This window comes from Monodelphis domestica, chromosome 4, assembly GCF_027887165.1.
Source record: "Monodelphis domestica isolate mMonDom1 chromosome 4, mMonDom1.pri, whole genome shotgun sequence".
Lineage (NCBI taxonomy): Eukaryota > Metazoa > Chordata > Mammalia > Didelphimorphia > Didelphidae > Monodelphis > Monodelphis domestica.
In genome coordinates, this window is record NC_077230.1 from 75,842,662 (window position 1) to 75,848,318 (window position 5,657).

A 5,657-nucleotide genomic window follows, 5' to 3' on the forward strand; every position below is an offset into this window, starting at 1 on the left:
GGGGAGCAGCGAGGAGAGGCGTTTTCTGGAATGTGATTTCCATAAAATGCAAGAAGGCTTTGCCTACCGGCGTGCAGACACTTGTTTATCCACAGTTGGTGGGAAGGCAGTTCTTTCTCTGCCAAGGAGAGGGGATGTTCAAGCAACAAGCATTTACTTACTGCTCTCCGGGAGCCTAGCGCCGTGCTCCATGGATGGCACCTGACTCTCCTCACAACGACTGCCTCTTTTAACACAGGCAGCCTCTAAGGCGATAGGAGGAGAGAGAAACGAAGATGGACTACGGCGTGGCACCACACAAGCACATGCGTCCAGAGGACGCTCTCCCAGGCTCACCAGGGCCGGAAAGTCACTCACTACACACTCACCAAGAAAAGCTTCTCCTGCTTCTGTTTCGGGCTCATCGTTGCTGTCCACTCAGTAGTAAGTCCTTGACGTGTGTTCATCCGTGCATTCATTCATTCATTCAATTCTGACTGAACATATACCGTACTTAGAGTCACTGATTTAGATGCCGTCCTCGAGGAACTTACGAGGTCGCCGAGGAGACCAGATATATACAAATGAAAATGACGTGGCTCAGTGGATTGAGAGCAAGGGCTAAATGGAAGGTCCTAGGTTCAAATCCGACCTCAGACACTTCCCAGCCGTGTGACCCCGAACAAGTTATTTAACCTCCATTGCCCAGCCTTTACCACTATTCTGCCTTGGGATCAGTATACAGAATTGATTCCACGATGGAAGGTGGGGGTTTTAAAGAAAGATACTGAAAAAGAATATGGGTATATCAAATGGATTATAGGTGCCCACATAGAGATACACATCTATGTATATAACACACACAGACCGGTGGAGTGGTTCAGTTAAGAGTGCTGGGCTTGGGGTCAGGAAGACTCATTCTTGTAATTCAAATCTGGCCTCAGATACTTACTAGCTATGTGACTCTGTTTCTTTTAGTTTCCTCATCTACAAAATGAGCTGAAGAAGGAAATGGCAAAGCACTCCAGGATCTTTGCCAAGAAAACCCCAAAATGGAGTCACCAAGACTTGGACACAATTGAAATGACTGAATAGATGCACCTACACAGATGTACAATATGCACACACATACACATCTTATAGCGGTGCGAATGTATTATATATGTATATTTATGCATGTGAAAATGTGCACATGAATTTAAACACACACATATGTGTACACAATACACATGTGTATATGTCTACATATATACTCACACATGAACTGTCTGCCTAAAGACATGATGTTTTACATTCATAACATTCCTCTTGGGTTCTGAGGTTCTGTTAAGGGAGTTAAGGGATGTCTCTCATCTCTGCTATTGGTTCAAGTTTCTACTGATTGTACTTCTTCAATTTTAGGTATCCCTAATTCCATTTCACCACTTAATAGTCAGATTAGCTTTTACAAAAGAATATTTATTTCAACAAACTCAGGAATTATATGAACACAATTACAAAACATTTACCACACAAATAAAACTAAATCTAAACAATTGGAAAAACATTAATTGTTAATGGGTAAGATGAGCTAAAATAGTAAAAAAGACAATCCTATCCAAATTAATTAATTTATTCAGTGTCATATCTATCAAAGTGCCAAAAAACTTTTTTATAGAATTAGAAAAAATTACCACAAAATTCATCTGGAAGAACAAAAGATCAAGAATATCCAGGGAACTAATGAAAAAAATATGAAGGATGAAGGCCTGGCAGTACCAGATCTTAAACTGTACTACAAAGCTGTGATCATCAAAACAATATGGTACTGGCTAAGAGACAGAAGGGTGGATCAGTGGACTAGATGATGGGTAAATGGTCTTAGTAAGCTAGTGTTTGATAAACCCAAAGATCCCAGCTTTTGAAACAAGAACTCACTATTTGACAAAAACTGCTGGGAAAATTGGAAAACAGTTTGGAAAAAATTAGGTTTAGATCAACATCTTATACCCTATACCAAGATAAATTCAAAATGGGTAAATGACTTAAAAATAAAGAGCGAAATCATAAATAAATTAGGTGAACATAGAATAGTATGCCTGTCAGATCCATGAGAAGGAAAGAATTTAAGATCAATCAAGAGACAGAGAACACTACAAAATGTAAAATGAATAATTTTGATTATGTTAAATTAAAAGGTTTTTGTACAAACAAAACCAATGCAATTAAAATTAGAAGGGAAGCAACAAACTGGGAAAAAAATTTTATAATGAAATTCTCTGACAGAGATCTAATTTCCCAAATATATAAGGAACTAAGTCAAGTGTACAAGAAATCAAGCCATTCCCCAAATGACAAATGGTCAAAGCATATGAATAGTCAATTTTCAGATCAAGAAATCAAAATGATCAATAATCAAATGAAAAGGTGTTCTAAATCTCTCATGATTAGAGAAATTCAAATCAAAATAACTCTGAGGTACCATCTCATATCCAGTAGTTGGCCAATATGAAAGTAAAGTAAAATAATAAATGTGTGAAGGGATGTGGCAAAATTGGGACATTAATGCATTGCTGGTGGAGTTGTGAATTGATCCAACCATTCTGGAAGGCAATTTGGAATTATGCCCAAAGGGCTTTAAAAGAATGCCTGTCCTTTGATCCAGCAATACCACTACTGGGTTTGTACCCCAAAGAGATAATAATGAAAAAAGTTTGTACAAAAATATTCATAGCCCTGCTTTTTGTGGTGGCAAAAAAAATTGAAAAATGGAGTATCCCTCAATTGGGGAATGGCTGAACAAATTATGGTATATGATGGTGATGGAATACTATTGTGCACTAAGGAATGATAAACTGCCTGATTTCCATACAAGCTGGAAAGACCTCCAAGAGCTGATGCAGAGTGAAAAGAGCAGAACCAGGAGAACATTGTACACAGAGACTAAAACATTATGGGACATATGTAATCAACTTAGCAATGCAATGATCTAGGACAATCCTGAGGGATTTATGAAAAAGAATGCTATCCACATCAAGAGAAAGAACTCTGTGAGTAGAAATGCAGAAGGAAAACATTTGATTTTTCACTTATTTATGTGGGTATTTGATATGGGGTTTTGCTTTTTAAGAGATTATTACAAAAACAAATAATATGGAAATAGATTTTGAGTGATAATGCATGTATAACCCAGTGGAATTGCTTGTCAACTCTGGGAGGGTGGAGGGAAAAGGGAGATGGAAAGAACATCAATCATGTAGCCATGGAAAAATACTTAAATAAAAAAAATTTTTTAAGGATATTTATTTCAAAGACATTGCCAGAAAAACACACAAATATTCCACCCAACAACAGATGAGGGAACACAGTTGAGCAGGGGTCCCCAAACTATGGTCTACGGGCCATATGTGACCCCCTGAGGCCACTTATCCGGCCTCCACTGCACTTCCAGAAGGGGCACCTCTTTCATTGGTAGTCAGTGAGAGGAGCTCTGTATGTGGTGGCATGCGTTGCTCATGTACAGTACTACTTCTGGTGACATAATCCTTTGCATAGCGCCTCATTCTGAACAGGCACCACGCAAAGGATTATGTGGCTGCACAATGGAAGACATCAGCATGGTGAGCAGTGATCTGGGGGAGGGATTCTGTACTGTGTATACTGCTGCTCAGTTAGGGTTAGGGGTAGGGGTAGGGGTAGAGTTAGGGGTAGGGTTTGGGTTAGGGGTAGGGTTAGAGTTAGGGTTAGGGTTAGAGTTAGGGGTAGGGGTAGGGGTAGGGGTAGGGTTAGAGTTAGGGGTAGGGCTAGGGCTAGGGGTAGGGGTAGGGTTTAGGTTAGGTTTTTATTGTCCAGCCCTCCAACAGTTTGAGGGACAGTGAACTGGCCCCGCATGTAAAAAGCTTGGGGACCCCTAGTTTAGGGGATGGAGTATCAGTTTGACTAAGTTCATCTACAACGTATTAAATGCCAAAGCCAACGCCCCTTTGGGATTAGCCCTGGCCCCTGGTTTCTCAGGGCTCCAGCAACATTTGGCCTCCAACACTGCAGTGACTAAGCAAGCTCCCAAGTATAGGTCCCAGAACTCTGCTGTCTGCCCTAGAACTGAAAAGGAAATACAAAACAGACCAAAACCCATTTTTCTGGGTCATAGGACCTAAAAGGGGAGGGAGGAGAGAGGCAGTCCTTCACCTCTTGGATACTTCCTGAGAGTAAGAGTCTGTCTTGGTCTGATTGTTTTTGTTTTCTTGATTCCAGGGTAGAACCATATTTCCATGATTCTTTTCCTATCTTAATTTAATTTATTTTTTCCCCTCTTTTAATCCTTTAAAAATGTTATTTTTTTTCAGATTACATTTTGATATAATTTTAGATATTCACTTTTGGACATTTTGCAATCCATGTTTTCTCTCTCCTTCCCCCTCCTCAAGAAGGCAGGTGATATGATTTAGGTACATACATTATGATACAATAGATCTTTCCATTTTCATCATGTCGTGAAACAAGAGACAAAACTGCTTACATCAGAGAAAAATTCTTGGTGGAAATAAAGTGAAGAATGAGTTGTTTTCATCTGCATTTGGGCTCCATCTGTTCCTTGTGTGGCAGTGGATCTCCATTTTTGTCATGAGTCTCTTGGAGTCATCCTGGATTCTTGCCTTGCTGATAATTGTTAAACCATTCACAATTGATTATCATATGTTATTGCTGTTGCTATGTACAACATTCTTCTGGTTCTGCTCACTTTACTTTGCATCACTTCATATGAGTCTTCCCAGATTTTTGTGATTATCCTATTTGTCATTTCTTATGGCACAATAGGACTCCATTATAAGCATATACCCCAACTTGTTCAACCATCCCCCAACAGTCTAATAGTTCAGACTAAGCCTGTTCGTCTGCAGCTAATTGAAGGAGGCTGCTCTCGTCCACGTGCCTTTTCCCCAAAGCATGCATCAGCTATCTCCCCATTGGGCGCCTCCATTTCTATATTAGGTGATTTGGCCATGTACAAAGTCCAGTCTATCTCTATCTCTATTTCTATATTGATATAGGAATAGCTAGATCTATTTATCTATCTGTAAATCAATATCTATAGAGAAATATGCACAGAGATAGAATAGATCCATACATGTAGATGTCTATATAAATAGTTCGCTACAGACCTATTTATCCACCTGGGCATATGATACATATGAATGTGTGTATGAATGTATGTACCAATGGACCAGTCTAGACCCTGGCATAGCAAAGTCAGGGCAGTGGAAGCACGACGTCCCAGGGATTGTCTTTAGAGAACATTCAAAATTAACTTTATATTCTACATGAAAGTTAGTTTGGAAGGCTCCCTGTGTCCCTGGCACAGCCAGACTCAGTTGTATGGTTTCTTTGGAGAGTAAGTTCATTAACTGTTTACACTCATTTGAACTTGCTTTGGCCATAGTCAATCTCTTCATCCTTGATGGTACTACACCTTCCTGTATTTAAACAGTAGGCACAGAATAAGCAATGGCAAGGGGCAGAGATGGGAGGTGCTGGGTTCAAATCTAACCTGACTCTTCCTAGCTGTGTGACCCTGGGCAAGTCATTTAATTGCCATTATGTAGCCCTTTTTGGCTCTTCTGCCTTGGAACAAATACACAGTATTGATCTCAAGATGGAAAATAAGGGTTAAAAAAAAAAGAATAAGCAATGGCAGCCCA

General features: G+C 39.7%; 1 long non-coding RNA gene across 1 annotated transcript in view; it reads left to right on the forward strand.

The window, feature by feature from the left end:
• LOC130453652 (uncharacterized) overlaps nt 1–1,500 on the forward strand; it is a 37,912-nt gene extending 36,412 nt beyond the window's left edge. The window contains exons 2-3 of the long non-coding RNA XR_008911111.1: nt 243–423; nt 958–1,500. This is a non-coding gene — a long non-coding RNA (uncharacterized LOC130453652). The remainder of the gene's footprint in view (nt 1–242; nt 424–957) is intronic.
• Nucleotides 1,501–5,657: the final 4,157 nt, after the last annotated feature.